This window comes from Hyperolius riggenbachi, chromosome 6, assembly GCF_040937935.1.
Source record: "Hyperolius riggenbachi isolate aHypRig1 chromosome 6, aHypRig1.pri, whole genome shotgun sequence".
In the NCBI taxonomy this organism is placed as follows: domain Eukaryota; kingdom Metazoa; phylum Chordata; class Amphibia; order Anura; family Hyperoliidae; genus Hyperolius; species Hyperolius riggenbachi.
The window spans coordinates 304,411,402-304,432,837 of record NC_090651.1 but is presented as its reverse complement, the minus strand read 5'-3'; positions in this window follow the sequence as shown (position 1 = coordinate 304,432,837).

The window sequence follows — 21,436 nt, the reverse complement described above, 5'->3', positions numbered from 1 at the left end:
AAATTATATCACATGAATAAGACAAACAATCACAGATATAAAAATACTTTACACATACAAAGTCCCACAAAGTGAGCTGTACAAAAATAGCTGGGTGGCATCTGTGAATAGAGAGTACCAATCTTTATGGCATCACACACTGAAATTAAATCAGCCCATCAGCCCGTTGCGTCCTAATCAAAGGGCGCCGGACCACAAGTCAGTGAATATGACAACCATGTAACACCAAAAAAAATAAATACAAACCATTTAACTTGCATAAAGACAAACAATGACAGACATACAAATACTTTACATATCACAGGCCAACAATGTGAGCTGTAAAACCTAGTTGGAATCTGCGAATAGAAAGTACTGATCCTTATGAAAACACACACTGAAATTAAAACATCAGCCCGTTGCACTCCTAAATAGGAGCGCCGGACCACAAGGCAGTGAGTATGACCAAAAGAAAACAAATAAAAAGACATCTTTTAAAGTTGTGAACTTCCTCTTCCACAACCTATGGCAGTGATGGCTAACCTTGGTACTCCAACTGTTAGAAAACTACAAATCCCATCATACCTTTGCCTCCTCGAGGTATGCTTAAAGCTGTCAGAGTATTGCAATGCCTGATGGGACTTGTAGTTCCACCACAACTGGAGTGTCAAGCATAGCCATCACTGACCTATGGCCTCCTCCTCCCCAATAGCCATAGCCATTCCTCTCCTAAATCCATGGTTCTTGCGCACTGTATGTAATGCCTTATGGCATCACGCTAAAAAAAACAAATAAGATTACACTAACAGCTCGTCGGGCTCCTAAACAAGGAGCTCCGGACCACAAGATGGTGAGAATGACAAACATATAACAAAAAGATAAATTATATCACATGAATAAGACAAACAATCACAGATATAAAAATACTTTACACATACAAAGGCCCACAAAGTGAGCTGTACAAAAATAGCTGGGTGGCATCTGTGAATAGAGAGTACCAATCTTTATGGCATCACACACTGAAATTAAATCAGCCCATCAGCCCGTTGCGTCCTAATCAAAGGGCGCCGGACCACAAGTCAGTGAATATGACAACCATGTAACACCAAAAAAAAAAAAATACAAACCATTTAACTTGCATAAAGACAAACAATGACAGACATAGAAATACTTTACATATCACAGGCCAACAATGTGAGCTGTCAAACCTAGTTGGAATCTGCGAATAGAAAGTACTGATCCTTATGAAAACACACACTGAAATTAAAACATCAGCCCGTTGCACTCCTAAATAGGAGCGCCGGACCACAAGGCAGTGAGTATGAACAAAAGAAAACAAATAAAAAGACATCTTTTAAAGTTGTGAACTTCCTCTTCCACAACCTATGGCAGTGATGGCTAACCTTGGCACTCCAACTGTCAGAAAACTACAAATCCCATCATACCTCTGCCTCCCCGAGTTATGCTTAAAGCTGTCAGAGTATTGCAATGCCTGATGGGACTTGTAGTTCCACCACAACTGGAGTGTCAAGCTTAGCCATCACTGACCTATGGCCTCCTCCTCCCCAATAGCCATAGCCATTCCTCTCCTAAATCCATGGTTCTTGCGCACTGTATGTAATGCCTTATGGCATCACACGCTAAAAAAAACAAATAGGATTACACTAACAGCCCGTCGGGCTCCTAAACAAGGAGCTCCGGACCACAAGATGGTGAGAATGACAAACATATAACAAAAAGATAAATTATATCACATGAATAAGACAATCACAGATATATAAATACTTTACACATAAAAAGGCCCACAAAGTGAGCTGTAAAAAAATAGCTGGGTGGCATCTGCGAATAGAGAGTACCAATCTTTATGGCATCACACACTGAAATTAAATCAGCCCATCAGCCCGTTGCGTCCTAATCAAAGGGCGCCGGACCACAAGTCAGTGAATATGACAACCATGAAACACCAAAAAAAAAAAATACAAACCATTTAACTTGCATAAAGACAAACAATGACAGACATACAAATACTTTACATATCACAGACCAACAATGTGAGCTGTCAAACCTAGTTGGAATCTGCGAATAGAGAGTACTGATCCTTATTAAAACACACACTGAAATTAAAACATCAGCCCGTTGCACTCCTAAATAGGAGCGCCGGACCACAAGGCAGTGAGTATGACCAAAAGAAAACAAATAAAAAGACATCTTTTAAAGTTGTGAACTTCCTCTTCCACAACCTATGGCAGTGATGGCTAACCTTGGTACTCCAACTGTCAGAAAACTACATATCCCATCATACCTCTGCCTCCCCGAGTTATGCTTAAAGCTGTCAGAGTATTGCAATGCCTGATGGGACTTGTAGTTCCACCACAACTGGAGTGTCAAGCTTAGCCATCACTGACCTATGGCCTCCTCCTCCCCAATAGCCATAGCCATTCCTCTCCTAAATCCATGGTTCTTGCGCACTGTATGTAATGCCTTATGGCATCACACGCTAAAAAAAACAAATAAGATTACACTAACAGCCCGTCGGGCTCCTAAACAAGGAGCTCCGGACCACAAGATGGTGAGAATGACAAACATATAACAAAAAGATAAATTATATCACATGAATAAGACAAACAATCACAGATATACAAATACTTCACACATAAAAAGGCCCACAAAGTGAGCTGTAAAAAAATAGTTGGGTGGCATCTGCGAATAGAGAGTACCAATCTTTATGGCATCACACACTAAAATTAAATCAGCCCATCAGCCCGTTGCGTCCTAATCAAAGGGCGCCGGACCACAAGTCAGTGAATATGACAACCATGTAACACCAAAAAAAAAAAATACAAACCATTTAACTTGCATAAAGACAAACAATGACAGACATACAAATACTTTACATATCACAGGCCAACAATGTGAGCTGTAAAACCTAGTTGGAATCTGCGAATAGAAAGCACTGATCCTTATTAAAACACACACTGAAATTAAAACATCAGCCCGTTGCACTCCTAAATAGGAGCGCCGGACCACAAGGCAGTGAGTATGACCAAAAGAAAACAAATAAAAAGACATCTTTTAAAGTTGTGAACTTCCTCTTCCACAACCTATGGCAGTGATGGCTAACCTTGGTACTCCAACTGTCAGAAAACTACAAATCCCATCATACCTCTGCCTCCCCGAGTTATGCTTAAAGCTGTCAGAGTATTGCAATGCCTGATGGGACTTGTAGTTCCACCACAACTGGAGTGTCAAGCATAGCCATCACTGACCTATGGCCTCCTCCTCCCCAATAGCCATAGCCATTCCTCTCCTAAATCCATGGTTCTTGCGCACTGTATGTAATGCCTTATGGCATCACACGCCAAAAAAAACAAGTAAGATAACACTATCAGCCCGTCGGGCTCCTAAAAAAGGAGCGCCGGACCACAAGATGGTGAGAATGACAAACATATAACAAAAAGATAAATTATATCACATGAATAAGACAAACAATCACAGATATAAAAATACTTTACACATACAAAGGCCCACAAAGTGAGCTGTACAAAAATAGCTGGGTGGCATCTGTGAATAGAGAGTACCAATCTTTATGGCATCACACACTGAAATTAAATCAGCCCATCAGCCCGTTGCGTCCTAATCAAAGGGCGCCGGACCACAAGTCAGTGAATATGACAACCATGTAACACCAAAAAAAAAAAAAAAATACAAACCATTTAACTTGCATAAAGACAAACAATGACAGACATACAAATACTTTACATATCACAGGTCAACAATGTGAGCTGTAAAACCTAGTTGGAATCTGCGAATAGAAAGTACTGATCCTTATGAAAACACACACTGAAATTAAAACATCAGCCCGTTGCACTCCTAAATAGGAGCGCCGGACCACATGGCAGTGAGTATGACCAAAAGAAAACAAATAAAAAGACATCTTTTAAAGTTGTGAACTTCCTCTTCCACAACCTATGGCAGTGATGGCTAACCTTGGTACTCCAACTGTCAGAAAACTACAAATCCCATCATACCTCTGCCTCCCCGAGTTATGCTTAAAGCTGTCAGAGTATTGCAATGCCTGATGGGACTTGTAGTTCCACCACAACTGGAGTGTCAAGCATAGCCATCACTGACCTATGGCCTCCTCCTCCCCAATAGCCATAGCCATTCCTCTCCTAAATCCATGGTTCTTGTGCACTGTATGTAATGCCTTATGGCATCACACGCTTAAAAAAAACAAGTAAGATAACACTATCAGCCCGTCGGGCTCCTAAAAAAGGAGCGCCGGACCACAAGATGGTGAGAATGACAAACATATAACAAAAAGATAAATTATATCACATGAATAAGACAAACAATCACAGATATAAAAATACTTTACACATAAAAAGGCCCACAAAGTGAGCTGTAAAAAAATAGCTGGGTGGCATCTGTGAATAGAGAGTACCAATCTTTATGGCATCACACACTGAAATTAAATCAGCCCATCAGCCCGTTGCGTCCTAATCAAAGGGCGCCGGACCACAAGTCAGTGAATATGAAAACCATGTAACACCAAAAAAAAAAATACAAACCATTTAACTTGCATAAAGACAAACAATGACAGACATACAAATACTTTACATATCACAGGCCAACAATGTGAGCTGTCAAACCTAGTTGGAATCTGCGAATAGAAAGTACTGATCCTTATTAAAACACACACTGAAATTAAAACATCAGCCCGTTGCACTCCTAAATAGGAGCGCCGGACCACAAGGCAGTGAGTATGACCAAAAAACAAACAAATAAAAAGACATCTTTTAAAGTTGTGAACTTCCTCTTCCACAACCTATGGCAGTGATGGCTAACCTTGGTACTCCAACTGTCAGAAAACTACAAATCCCATCATACCTCTGCCTCCCCGAGTTATGCTTAAAGCTGTCAGAGTATTGCAATGCCTGATGGGACTTGTAGTTCCACCACAACTGGAGTGTCAAGCATAGCCATCACTGACCTATGGCCTCCTCCTCCCCAATAGCCATAGCCATTCCTCTCCTAAATCCATGGTTCTTGCGCACTGTATGTAATGCCTTATGGCATCACACGCTTAAAAAAAACAAGTAAGATAACACTATCAGCCCGTCGGGCTCCTAAAAAAGGAGCGCCGGACCACAAGATGGTGAGAATGACAAACATATAACAAAAAGATAAATTATATCACATGAATAAGACAAACAATCACAGATATAAAAATACTTTACACATACAAAGGCCCACAAAGTGAGCTGTACAAAAATAGCTGGGTGGCATCTGTGAATAGAGAGTACCAATCTTTATGGCATCACACACTGAAATTAAATCAGCCCATCAGCCCGTTGCGTCCTAATCAAAGGGCGCCGGACCACAAGTCAGTGAATATGACAACCATGTAACACCAAAAAAAAAAAATACAAACCATTTAACTTGCATAAAGACAAACAATGACAGACATACAAATACTTTACATATCACAGGTCAACAATGTGAGCTGTAAAACCTAGTTGGAATCTGCGAATACAAAGTACTGATCCTTATGAAAACACACACTGAAATTAAAACATCAGCCCGTTGCACTCCTAAATAGGAGCGCCGGACCACAAGGCAGTGAGTATGACCAAAAGAAAACAAAAAAAAGGACATCTTTTAAAGTTTTAAACTTCCTCTTCCACAACCTATGGCAGTGATGGCTAACCTTGGTACTCCAACTGTCAGAAAACTACAAATCCCATCATACCTCTGCCTCCCAGAGTTATGCTTAAAGCTGTCAGAGTATTGCAATGCCTGATGGGACTTGTAGTTCCACCACAACTGGAGTGTCAAGCTTAGCCATCACTGACCTATGGCCTCCTCCTCCCCAATAGCCATAGCCATTCCTCTCCTAAATCCATGGTTCTTGCGCACTGTATGTAATGCCTTATGGCATCACACGCTAAAAAAAACAAGTAAGATAACACTATCAGCCCGTCGGGCTCCTAAAAAAGGAGCGCCGGACCACAAGATGGTGAGAATGACAAACATATAACAAAAAGATAAATTATATCACATGAATAAGACAAACAATCACAGATATAAAAATACTTTACACATAAAAAGACCCACAAAGTGAGCTGTAAAACAATAGCTGGGTGGCATCTGTGAATAGAGAGTACCAATCTTTATGGCATCACACACTGAAATTAAATCAGCCCATCAGCCCGTTGCGTCCTAATCAAAGGACGCCGGACCACAAGTCAGTGAATATGACAACCATGTAACACCAAAAAAAAAAAAATACAAACCATTTAACTTGCATAAAGACAAACAATGACAGACATACAAATACTTTACATATCACAGGCCAACAATGTGAGCTGTCAAACCTAGTTGGAATATGCGAATAGAAAGTACTGATCCTTATGAAAACACACACTGAAATTAAAACATCAGCCCGTTGCACTCCTAAATAGGAGCGCAGGACCACAAGGCAGTGAGTATGACCAAAAGAAAACAAATAAAAAGACATCTTTTAAAGTTGTGAACTTCCTCTTCCACAACCTATGGCAGTGATGGCTAACCTTGGTACTCCAACTGTCAGAAAACTACAATTCCCATCATACCTTTGCCTCCTCGAGGTATGCTTAAAGCTGTCAGAGTATTGCAATGCCTGATGGGACTTGTAGTTCCACCACAACTGGAGTGTCAAGCATAGCCATCACTGACCTATGGCCTCCTCCTCCCCAATAGCCATAGCCATTCCTCTCCTAAATCCATGGTTCTTGCGCACTGTATGTAATGCCTTATGGCATCACACGCTAAAAAAACCAAATAAGATTACACTAACAGCCCGTCGGGCTCCTAAACAAGGAGCTCCGGACCACAAGATGGTGAGAATGACAAACATATAACAAAAAGATAAATTATATCACATGAATAAGACAAACAATCACAGATATACAAATACTTTACACATAAAAAGGCCCACAAAGTGAGCTGTAAAAAAATAGCTGGGTGGCATCTGTGAATAGAGAGTATTAATCTTTATGGCATCACACACTGAAATTAAATCAGCCCATCAGCCCGTTGCGTCCTAATCAAAGGGCGCCGGACCACAAGTCAGTGAATATGACAACCATGTAACACCAAAAAAAAAAAATACAAACCATTTAACTTGCATAAAGACAAACAATGACAGACATACAAATACTTTACATATCACAGGCCAACAATGTGAGCTGTAAAACCTAGTTGGAATCTGCGAATAGAAAGCACTGATCCTTATTAAAACACACACTGAAATTAAAACATCAGCCCGTTGCACACCTAAATAGGAGCGCCGGACCACAAGGCAGTGAGTATGACCAAAAGAAAACAAATAAAAAGACATCTTTTAAAGTTGTGAACTTCCTCTTCCACAACCTATGGCAGTGATGGCTAACCTTGGTACTCCAACTGTCAGAAAACTACAAATCCCATCAAACCTCTGCCTCCCCGAGTTATACTTAAAGCTGTCAGAGTATTGCAATGCCTGATGGGACTTGTAGTTCCACCACAACTGGAGTGTCAAGCTTAGCCATCACTGACCTATGGCCTCCTCCTCCCCAATAGCCATAGCCATTCCTCTCCTAAATCCATGGTTCTTGCGCACTGTATGTAATGCCTTATGGCATCACACGCTAAAAAAAACAAATAAGATTACACTAACAGCCCGTCGGGCTCCTAAACAAGGAGCTCCGGACCACAAGATGGTGAGAATGACAAACATATAACAAAAAGAAAAATTATATCACATGAATAAGACAAACAATCACAGATATACAAATACTTCACACATAAAAAGGCCCACAAAGTGAGCTGTAAAAAAATAGTTGGGTGGCATCTGCGAATAGAGAGTACCAATCCTTATGGCATCACACACTGAAATTAAATCAGCACATCAGCCCGTTGCGCCCTAATCAAAGGGCGCCGGACCACAAGTCAGTGAATATGACAACCATAAAACACCAAAAAAAAATACAAACCATTTAACTTGCATAAAGACAAACAATGACAGACATACAAATACTTTACATATCACAGGCCAACAATGTGAGCTGTCAAACCTAGTTGGAATCTGCGAATACAAAGTACTGATCCTTATGGAAACACACACTAAAATTAAATCATCAGCCCATTGCACTCCTAAATAAGAGCGCCGGACCAAAAGGCAGTTAGTATGACCAACAGAATACAAAAAAAAGACATCTTTTAAAGTGTTAAACTTCCTCTTCCACAACCTATGGCAGTGATGACTAACCTTGGCACTCCAACTGTCAGAAAACTACAAATCCCATCATACCTCTGCCTCCCCGAGTTATGCTTAAAGCTGTCAGAGTATTGCAATGCCTGATGGGACTTGTAGTTCCACCACAACTGGAGTGTCAAGCTTAGCCATCACTGACCTATGGCCTCCTCCTCCCCAATAACCATATCCATTCCTCTCCTAAATCCATGGTTCTTGCGCACTGTATGTAATGCCTTATGGCATCACACGCTAAAAAAAACAAATAGGATTACACTAACAGCCCGTCGGGCTCCTAAACAAGGAGCTCCGGACCACAAGATGGTGAGAATGACAAACATATAAAAAAAACATAAATTATATCACATGAATAAGACAAACAATCACAGATATACAAATACTTTACACATAAAAAGGCCCACAAAGTGAGCTGTAAAAAAATAGCTGGGTGGCATCTGTGAATAGAGAGTACCAATCTTTATGGCATCACACACTAAAATTAAATCAGCCCATCAGCCCGTTGCGTCCTAATCAAAGGGCGCCGGACCACAAGTCAGTGAATATGACAACCATGTAACACCAAAAAAAAAAAATACAAACCATTTAACTTGCATAAAGACAAACAATGACAGACATAGAAATACTTTACATATCACAGGCCAACAATGTGAGCTGTAAAACCTAGTTGGAATCTGCGAATAGAAAGTACTGATCCTTATGAAAACACACACTGAAATTAAAACATCAGCCCGTTGCACTCCTAAATAGGAGCGCCGGACCACAAGGCAGTGAGTATGACCAAAAGAAAACAAATAAAAAGACATCTTTTAAAGTTGTGAACTTCCTCTTCCACAACCTATGGCAGTGATGGCTAACCTTGGTACTCCAACTGTTAGAAAACTACAAATCCCATCATACCTTTGCCTCCTCGAGGTATGCTTAAAGCTGTCAGAGTATTGCAATGCCTGATGGGACTTGTAGTTCCACCACAACTGGAGTGTCAAGCTTAGCCATCACTGACCTATGGCCTCCTCCTCCCCAATAGCCATAGCCATTCCTCTCCTAAATCCATGGTTCTTGCGCACTGTATGTAATGCCTTATGGCATCACACGCTAAAAAAAACAAGTAAGATAACACTATCAGCCCGTCGGGCTCCTAAAAAAGGAGCGCCGGACCACAAAATGGTGAGAATGACAAACATATAACAAAAAGATAAATTATATCACATGAATAAGACAAACAATCACAGATATAAAAATACTTTACACATACAAAGGCCCACAAAGTGAGCTGTACAAAAATAGCTGGGTGGCATCTGTGAATAGAGAGTACCAATCTTTATGGCATCACACACTGAAATTAAATCAGCCCATCAGCCCGTTGCGTCCTAATCAAAGGGCGCCGGACCACAAGTCAGTGAATATGACAACCATGTAACACCAAAAAAAAAAAAATACAAACCATTTAACTTGCATAAAGACAAACAATGACAGACATAGAAATACTTTACATATCACAGGCCAACAATGTGAGCTGTCAAACCTAGTTGGAATCTGCGAATAGAAAGTACTGATCCTTATTAAAACACACACTGAAATTAAAACATCAGCCCGTTGCACTCCTAAATAGGAGCGCCGGACCACAAGGCAGTGAGTATGACCAAAAGAAAACAAAAAAAAGGACATCTTTTAAAGTTTTAAACTTCCTCTTCCACAACCTATGGCAGTGATGGTTAACCTTGGTACTACAACTGTCAGAAAACTACAAATCCCATCATACCTCTGCCTCCCCGAGTTATGCTTAAAGCTGTCAGAGTATTGCAATGCCTGATGGGACTTGTAGTTCCACCACAACTGGAGTGTCAAGCTTAGCCATCACTGACCTATGGCCTCCTCCTCCCCAATAGCCATAGCCATTCCTCTCCTAAATCCATGGTTCTTGCGCACTGTATGTAATGCCATATGGCATCACACGCTAAAAAAAAACAAATAGGATTACACTAACAGCCCGTCGGGCTCCTAAAAAAGGAACGCCGGACCACAAGATGGTGAGAATGACAAACATATAAAAAAAACATAAATTATATCACATGAATAAGACAAACAATCACAGATATAAAAATACTTTACACATACAAAGTCCCACAAAGTGAGCTGTACAAAAATAGCTGGGTGGCATCTGTGAATAGAGAGTACCAATCTTTATGGCATCACACACTGAAATTAAATCAGCCCATCAGCCCGTTGCGTCCTAATCAAAGGGCGCCGGACCACAAGTCAGTGAATATGACAACCATGTAACACCAAAAAAAAAAAAATACAAACCATTTAACTTGCATAAAGACAAACAATGACAGACATACAAATACTTTACATATCACAGGCCAACAATGTGAGCTGTAAAACCTAGTTGGAACCAGCGAATACAAAGTACTGATCCTTATGAAAACACACACTGAAATTAAAACATCAGCCTGTTGCACTCCTAAATAGGAGCGCCGGACCACAAGGCAGTGAGTATGAACAAAAGAAAACAAATAAAAAGACATCTTTTAAAGTTGTGAACTTCCTCTTCCACAACCTATGGCAGTGATGGCTAACCTTGGTACTCCAACTGTCAGAAAACTACAAATCCCATCATACCTTTGCCTCCTCGAGGTATGCTTAAAGCTGTCAGAGTATTGCAATGCCTGATGGGACTTGTAGTTCCACCACAACTGGAGTGTCAAGCATAGCCATCACTGACCTATGGCCTCCTCCTCCCCAATAGCCATAGCCATTCCTCTCCTAAATCCATGGTTCTTGCGCACTGTATGTAATGCCTTATGGCATCACACGCTAAAAAAACCAAATAAGATTACACTAACAGCCCGTCGGGCTCCTAAACAAGGAGCTCCGGACCACAAGATGGTGAGAATGACAAACATATAACAAAAAGATAAATTATATCACATGAATAAGACAAACAATCACAGATATAAAAATACTTTACACATAAAAAGGCCCACAAAGTGAGCTGTAAAAAAATAGCTGGGTGGCATCTGTGAATAGAGAGTACCAATCTTTATGGCATCACACACTGAAATTAAATCAGCCCATCAGCCCGTTGCGTCCAAATCAAAGGGCGCCGGACCACAAGTCAGTGAATATGACAACCATGTAACACCAAAAAAAAAAAATACAAACCATTTAACTTGCATAAAGACAAACAATGACAGACATACAAATACTTTACATATCACAGGCCAACAATGTGAGCTGTAAAACCTAGTTGGAATCTGCGAATAGAAAGCACTGATCCTTATTAAAACACACACTGAAATTAAAACATCAGCCCGTTGCACACCTAAATAGGAGCGCCGGACCACAAGGCAGTGAGTATGACCAAAAGAAAACAAATAAAAAGACATCTTTTAAAGTTGTGAACTTCCTCTTCCACAACCTATGGCAGTGATGGCTAACCTTGGTACTCCAACTGTCAGAAAACTACAAATCCCATCAAACCTCTGCCTCCCCGAGTTATACTTAAAGCTGTCAGAGTATTGCAATGCCTGATGGGACTTGTAGTTCCACCACAACTGGAGTGTCAAGCTTAGCCATCACTGACCTATGGCCTCCTCCTCCCCAATAGCCATAGCCATTCCTCTCCTAAATCCATGGTTCTTGCGCACTGTATGTAATGCCTTATGGCATCACACGCTAAAAAAAACAAATAAGATTACACTAACAGCCCGTCGGGCTCCTAAACAAGGAGCTCCGGACCACAAGATGGTGAGAATGACAAACATATAACAAAAAGAAAAATTATATCACATGAATAAGACAAACAATCACAGATATACAAATACTTCACACATAAAAAGGCCCACAAAGTGAGCTGTAAAAAAATAGTTGGGTGGCATCTGCGAATAGAGAGTACCAATCCTTATGGCATCACACACTGAAATTAAATCAGCACATCAGCCCGTTGCGCCCTAATCAAAGGGCGCCGGACCACAAGTCAGTGAATATGACAACCATAAAACACCAAAAAAAAATACAAACCATTTAACTTGCATAAAGACAAACAATGACAGACATACAAATACTTTACATATCACAGGCCAACAATGTGAGCTGTCAAACCTAGTTGGAATCTGCGAATACAAAGTACTGATCCTTATGGAAACACACACTAAAATTAAATCATCAGCCCATTGCACTCCTAAATAAGAGCGCCGGACCAAAAGGCAGTTAGTATGACCAACAGAATACAAAAAAAAGACATCTTTTAAAGTGTTAAACTTCCTCTTCCACAACCTATGGCAGTGATGACTAACCTTGGCACTCCAACTGTCAGAAAACTACAAATCCCATCATACCTCTGCCTCCCCGAGTTATGCTTAAAGCTGTCAGAGTATTGCAATGCCTGATGGAACTTGTAGTTCCACCACAACTGGAGTGTCAAGCTTAGCCATCACTGACCTATGGCCTCCTCCTCCCCAATAACCATATCCATTCCTCTCCTAAATCCATGGTTCTTGCGCACTGTATGTAATGCCTTATGGCATCACACGCTAAAAAAAACAAATAGGATTACACTAACAGCCCGTCGGGCTCCTAAACAAGGAGCTCCGGACCACAAGATGGTGAGAATGACAAACATATAAAAAAAACATAAATTATATCACATGAATAAGACAAACAATCACAGATATACAAATACTTTACACATAAAAAGGCCCACAAAGTGAGCTGTAAAAAAATAGCTGGGTGGCATCTGTGAATAGAGAGTACCAATCTTTATGGCATCACACACTAAAATTAAATCAGCCCATCAGCCCGTTGCGTCCTAATCAAAGGGCGCCGGACCACAAGTCAGTGAATATGACAACCATGTAACACCAAAAAAAAAAAATACAAACCATTTAACTTGCATAAAGACAAACAATGACAGACATAGAAATACTTTACATATCACAGGCCAACAATGTGAGCTGTAAAACCTAGTTGGAATCTGCGAATAGAAAGTACTGATCCTTATGAAAACACACACTGAAATTAAAACATCAGCCCGTTGCACTCCTAAATAGGAGCGCCGGACCACAAGGCAGTGAGTATGACCAAAAGAAAACAAATAAAAAGACATCTTTTAAAGTTGTGAACTTCCTCTTCCACAACCTATGGCAGTGATGGCTAACCTTGGTACTCCAACTGTTAGAAAACTACAAATCCCATCATACCTTTGCCTCCTCGAGGTATGCTTAAAGCTGTCAGAGTATTGCAATGCCTGATGGGACTTGTAGTTCCACCACAACTGGAGTGTCAAGCTTAGCCATCACTGACCTATGGCCTCCTCCTCCCCAATAGCCATAGCCATTCCTCTCCTAAATCCATGGTTCTTGCGCACTGTATGTAATGCCTTATGGCATCACACGCTAAAAAAAACAAGTAAGATAACACTATCAGCCCGTCGGGCTCCTAAAAAAGGAGCGCCGGACCACAAAATGGTGAGAATGACAAACATATAACAAAAAGATAAATTATATCACATGAATAAGACAAACAATCACAGATATAAAAATACTTTACACATACAAAGGCCCACAAAGTGAGCTGTACAAAAATAGCTGGGTGGCATCTGTGAATAGAGAGTACCAATCTTTATGGCATCACACACTGAAATTAAATCAGCCCATCAGCCCGTTGCGTCCTAATCAAAGGGCGCCGGACCACAAGTCAGTGAATATGACAACCATGTAACACCAAAAAAAAAAAAATACAAACCATTTAACTTGCATAAAGACAAACAATGACAGACATAGAAATACTTTACATATCACAGGCCAACAATGTGAGCTGTCAAACCTAGTTGGAATCTGCGAATAGAAAGTACTGATCCTTATTAAAACACACACTGAAATTAAAACATCAGCCCGTTGCACTCCTAAATAGGAGCGCCGGACCACAAGGCAGTGAGTATGACCAAAAGAAAACAAAAAAAAGGACATCTTTTAAAGTTTTAAACTTCCTCTTCCACAACCTATGGCAGTGATGGTTAACCTTGGTACTACAACTGTCAGAAAACTAAAAATCCCATCATACCTCTGCCTCCCCGAGTTATGCTTAAAGCTGTCAGAGTATTGCAATGCCTGATGGGACTTGTAGTTCCACCACAACTGGAGTGTCAAGCTTAGCCATCACTGACCTATGGCCTCCTCCTCCCCAATAGCCATAGCCATTCCTCTCCTAAATCCATGGTTCTTGCGCACTGTATGTAATGCCATATGGCATCACACGCTAAAAAAAACAAATAGGATTACACTAACAGCCCGTCGGGCTCCTAAAAAAGGAACGCCGGACCACAAGATGGTGAGAATGACAAACATATAAAAAAAACATAAATTATATCACATGAATAAGACAAACAATCACAGATATAAAAATACTTTACACATACAAAGTCCCACAAAGTGAGCTGTACAAAAATAGCTGGGTGGCATCTGTGAATAGAGAGTACCAATCTTTATGGCATCACACACTGAAATTAAATCAGCCCATCAGCCCGTTGCGTCCTAATCAAAGGGCGCCGGACCACAAGTCAGTGAATATGACAACCATGTAACACCAAAAAAAAAAAAATACAAACCATTTAACTTGCATAAAGACAAACAATGACAGACATAGAAATACTTTACATATCACAGGCCAACAATGTGAGCTGTCAAACCTAGTTGGAGTCTGCGAATAGAAAGTACTGATCCTTATTAAAACACACACTGAAATTAAAACATCAGCCCGTTGCACTCCTAAATAGGAGCGCCGGACCACAAGGCAGTGAGTATGACCAAAAGAAAACAAAAAAAGGACATCTTTTAAAGTTTTAAACTTCCTCTTCCACAACCTATGGCAGTGATGGTTAACCTTGGTACTACAACTGTCAGAAAACTACAAATCCCATCATACCTCTGCCTCCCCGAGTTATGCTTAAAGCTGTCAGAGTATTGCAATGCCTGATGGGACTTGTAGTTCCACCACAACTGGAGTGTCAAGCTTAGCCATCACTGACCTATGGCCTCCTCCTCCCCAATAGCCATAGCCATTCCTCTCCTAAATCCATGGTTCTTGCGCACTGTATGTAATGCCTTATGGCATCACACGCTAAAAAAAACAAGTAAGATAACACTATCAGCCCGTCGGGCTCCTAAAAAAGGAGCGCCGGACCACAAGATGGTGAGAATGACAAACATATAACAAAAAGATAAATTATATCACATGAATAAGACAAACAATCACAGATATAAAAATACTTTACACATACAAAGTCCCACAAAGTGAGCTGTACAAAAATAGCTGGGTGGCATCTGTGAATAGAGAGTACCAATCTTTATGGCATCACACACTGAAATTAAATCAGCCCATCAGCCCGTTGCGTCCTAATCAAAGGGCGCCGGACCACAAGTCAGTGAATATGACAACCATGTAACACCCAAAAAAAAAAATACAAACCATTTAACTTGCATAAAGACAAACAATGACAGACATAGAAATACTTTACATATCACAGGCCAACAATGTGAGCTGTAAAACCTAGTTGGAATCTGCGAATAGAAAGTACTGATCCTTATGAAAACACACACTGAAATTAAAACATCAGCCCGTTGCACTCCTAAATAGGAGCGCCGGACCACAAGGCAGTGAGTATGACCAAAAGAAAACAAATAAAAAGACATCTTTTAAAGTTGTGAACTTCCTCTTCCACAACCTATGGCAGTGATGGCTAACCTTGGTACTCCAACTGTCAGAAAACTACAATTCCCATCATACCTTTGCCTCCTCGAGGTATGCTTAAAGCTGTCAGAGTATTGCAATGCCTGATGGGACTTGTAGTTCCACCACAACTGGAGTGTCAAGCATAGCCATCACTGACCTATGGCCTCCTCCTCCCCAATAGCCATAGCCATTCCTCTCCTAAATCCATGGTTCTTGCGCACTGTATGTAATGCCTTATGGCATCACACGCTAAAAAAACCAAATAAGATTACACTAACAGCCCGTCGGGCTCCTAAACAAGGAGCTCCGGACCACAAGATGGTGAGAATGACAAACATATAACAAAAAGATAAATTATATCACATGAATAAGACAAACAATCACAGATATACAAATACTTTACACATAAAAAGGCCCACAAAGTGAGCTGTAAAAAAATAGCTGGGTGGCATCTGTGAATAGAGAGTACCAATCTTTATGGCATCACACACTGAAATTAAATCAGCCCATCAGCCCGTTGCGTCCTAATCAAAGGGCGCCGGACCACAAGTCAGTGAATATGACAACCATGTAACACCAAAAAAAAAAATACAAACCATTTAACTTGCATAAAGACAAACAATGACAGACATACAAATACTTTACATATCACAGGCCAACAATGTGAGCTGTAAAACCTAGTTGGAATCTGCGAATAGAAAGCACTGATCCTTATTAAAACACACACTGAAATTAAAACATCAGCCTGTTGCACTCCTAAATAGGAGCGCCGGACCACAAGGCAGTGAGTATGAACAAAAGAAAACAAATAAAAAGACATCTTTTAAAGTTGTGAACTTCCTCTTCCACAACCTATGGCAGTGATGGCTAACCTTGGTACTCCAACTGTCAGAAAACTACAAATCCCATCATACCTTTGCCTCCTCGAGGTATGCTTAAAGCTGTCAGAGTATTGCAATGCCTGATGGGACTTGTAGTTCCACCACAACTGGAGTGTCAAGCATAGCCATCACTGACCTATGGCCTCCTCCTCCCCAATAGCCATAGCCATTCCTCTCCTAAATCCATGGTTCTTGCGCACTGTATGTAATGCCTTATGGCATCACACGCTAAAAAAACCAAATAAGATTACACTAACAGCCCGTCGGGCTCCTAAACAAGGAGCTCCGGACCACAAGATGGTGAGAATGACAAACATATAACAAAAAGATAAATTATATCACATGAATAAGACAAACAATCACAGATATAAAAATACTTTACACATAAAAAGGCCCACAAAGTGAGCTGTAAAAAAATAGCTGGGTGGCATCTGTGAATAGAGAGTACCAATCTTTATGGCATCACACACTGAAATTAAATCAGCCCATCAGCCCGTTGCGTCCAAATCAAAGGGCGCCGGACCACAAGTCAGTGAATATGACAACCATGTAACACCAAAAAAAAAAAAATACAAACCATTTAACTTGCATAAAGACAAACAATGACAGACATAGAAATACTTTACATATCACAGGCCAACAATGTGAGCTGTCAAACCTAGTTGGAGTCTGCGAATAGAAAGTACTGATCCTTATTAAAACACACACTGAAATTAAAACATCAGCCCGTTGCACTCCTAAATAGGAGCGCCGGACCACAAGGCAGTGAGTATGACCAAAAGAAAACAAAAAAAGGACATCTTTTAAAGTTTTAAACTTCCTCTTCCACAACCTATGGCAGTGATGGTTAACCTTGGTACTACAACTGTCAGAAAACTACAAATCCCATCATACCTCTGCCTCCCCGAGTTATGCTTAAAGCTGTCAGAGTATTGCAATGCCTGATGGGACTTGTAGTTCCACCACAACTGGAGTGTCAAGCTTAGCCATCACTGACCTATGGCCTCCTCCTCCCCAATAGCCATAGCCATTCCTCTCCTAAATCCATGGTTCTTGCGCACTGTATGTAATGCCTTATGGCATCACACGCTAAAAAAAACAAGTAAGATAACACTATCAGCCCGTCGGGCTCCTAAAAAAGGAGCGCCGGACCACAAGATGGTGAGAATGACAAACATATAACAAAAAGATAAATTATATCACATGAATAAGACAAACAATCACAGATATAAAAATACTTTACACATACAAAGTCCCACAAAGTGAGCTGTACAAAAATAGCTGGGTGGCATCTGTGAATAGAGAGTACCAATCTTTATGGCATCACACACTGAAATTAAATCAGCCCATCAGCCCGCTGCGTCCTAATCAAAGGGCGCCGGACCACAAGTCAGTGAATATGACAACCATGTAACACCAAAAAAAATAAATACAAACCATTTAACTTGCATAAAGACAAACAATGACAGACATACAAATACTTTACATATCACAGGCCAACAATGTGAGCTGTAAAACCTAGTTGGAATCTGCGAATAGAAAGTACTGATCCTTATGAAAACACACACTGAAATTAAAACATCAGCCCGTTGCACTCCTAAATAGGAGCGCCGGACCACAAGGCAGTGAGTATGACCAAAAGAAAACAAATAAAAAGACATCTTTTAAAGTTGTGAACTTCCTCTTCCACAACCTATGGCAGTGATGGCTAACCTTGGTACTCCAACTGTTAGAAAACTACAAATCCCATCATACCTTTGCCTCCTCGAGGTATGCTTAAAGCTGTCAGAGTATTGCAATGCCTGATGGGACTTGTAGTTCCACCACAACTGGAGTGTCAAGCATAGCCATCACTGACCTATGGCCTCCTCCTCCCCAATAGCCATAGCCATTCCTCTCCTAAATCCATGGTTCTTGCGCACTGTATGTAATGCCTTATGGCATCACGCTAAAAAAAACAAATAAGATTACACTAACAGCTCGTCGGGCTCCTAAACAAGGAGCTCCGGACCACAAGATGGTGAGAATGACAAACATATAACAAAAAGATAAATTATATCACATGAATAAGACAAACAATCACAGATATAAAAATACTTTACACATACAAAGGCCCACAAAGTGAGCTGTACAAAAATAGCTGGGTGGCATCTGTGAATAGAGAGTACCAATCTTTATGGCATCACACACTGAAATTAAATCAGCCCATCAGCCCGTTGCGTCCTAATCAAAGGGCGCCGGACCACAAGTCAGTGAATATGACAACCATGTAACACCAAAAAAAAAAAAATACAAACCATTTAACTTGCATAAAGACAAACAATGACAGACATAGAAATACTTTACATATCACAGGCCAACAATGTGAGCTGTCAAACCTAGTTGGAATCTGCGAATAGAAAGTACTGATCCTTATGAAAACACACACTGAAATTAAAACATCAGCCCGTTGCACTCCTAAATAGGAGCGCCGGACCACAAGGCAGTGAGTATGAACAAAAGAAAACAAATAAAAAGACATCTTTTAAAGTTGTGAACTTCCTCTTCCACAACCTATGGCAGTGATGGCTAACCTTGGCACTCCAACTGTCAGAAAACTACAAATCCCATCATACCTCTGCCTCCCCGAGTTATGCTTAAAGCTGTCAGAGTATTGCAATGCCTGATGGGACTTGTAGTTCCACCACAACTGGAGTGTCAAGCTTAGCCATCACTGACCTATGGCCTCCTCCTCCCCAATAGCCATAGCCATTCCTCTCCTAAATCCATGGTTCTTGCGCACTGTATGTAATGCCTTATGGCATCACACGCTAAAAAAAACAAATAGGATTACACTAACAGCCCGTCGGGCTCCTAAACAAGGAGCTCCGGACCACAAGATGGTGAGAATGACAAACATATAACAAAAAGATAAATTATATCACATGAATAAGACAATCACAGATATATAAATACTTTACACATAAAAAGGCCCACAAAGTGAGCTGTAAAAAAATAGCTGGGTGGCATCTGCGAATAGAGAGTACCAATCTTTATGGCATCACACACTGAAATTAAATCAGCCCATCAGCCCGTTGCGTCCTAATCAAAGGGCGCCGGACCACAAGTCAGTGAATATGACAACCATGAAACACCAAAAAAAAAAAATACAAACCATTTAACTTGCATAAAGACAAACAATGACAGACATACAAATACTTTACATATCACAGACCAACAATGTGAGCTGTCAAACCTAGTTGGAATCTGCGAATAGAGAGTACTGATCCTTATTAAAACACACACTGAAATTAAAACATCAGCCCGTTGCACTCCTAAATAGGAGCGCCGGACCACAAGGCAGTGAGTATGACCAAAAGAAAACAAATAAAAAGACATCTTTTAAAGTTGTGAACTTCCTCTTCCACAACCTATGGCAGTGATGGCTAACCTTGGTACTCCAACTGTCAGAAAACTACATATCCCATCATACCTCTGCCTCCCCGAGTTATGCTTAAAGCTGTCAGAGTATTGCAATGCCTGATGGGACTTGTAGTTCCACCACAACTGGAGTGTCAAGCTTAGCCATCACTGACCTATGGCCTCCTCCTCCCCAATAGCCATAGCCATTCCTCTCCTAAATCCATGGTTCTTGCGCACTGTATGTAATGCCTTATGGCATCACACGCTAAAAAAAACAAATAAGATTACACTAACAGCCCGTCGGGCTCCTAAACAAGGAGCTCCGGACCACAAGATGGTGAGAATGACAAACATATAACAAAAAGATAAATTATATCACATGAATAAGACAAACAATCACAGATATACAAATACTTCACACATAAAAAGGCCCACAAAGTGAGCTGTAAAAAAATAGTTGGGTGGCATCTGCGAATAGAGAGTACCAATCTTTATGGCATCACACACTAAAATTAAATCAGCCCATCAGCCCGTTGCGTCCTAATCAAAGGGCGCCGGACCACAAGTCAGTGAATATGACAACCATGTAACACCAAAAAAAAAAATACAACCCATTTAACTTGCATAAAGACAAACAATGACAGACATACAAATACTTTACATATCACAGGCCAACAATGTGAGCTGTAAAACCTAGTTGGAATCTGCGAATAGAAAGCACTGATCCTTATTAAAACACACACTGAAATTAAAACATCAGCCCGTTGCACTCCTAAATAGGAGCGCCGGACCACAAGGCAGTGAGTATGACCAAAAGAAAACAAATAAAAAGACATCTTTTAAAGTTGTGAACTTCCTCTTCCACAACCTATGGCAGTGATGGCTAACCTTGGTACTCCAACTGTCAGAAAACTACAAATCCCATCATACCTCTGCCTCCCCGAGTTATGCTTAAAGCTGTCAGAGTATTGCAATGCCTGATGGGACTTGTAGTTCCACCACAACTGGAGTGTCAAGCATAGCCATCACTGACCTATGGCCTCCTCCTCCCCAATAGCCATAGCCATTCCTCTCCTAAATCCATGGTTCTTGCGCACTGTATGTAATGCCTTATGGCATCACACGCCAAAAAAAACAAGTAAGATAA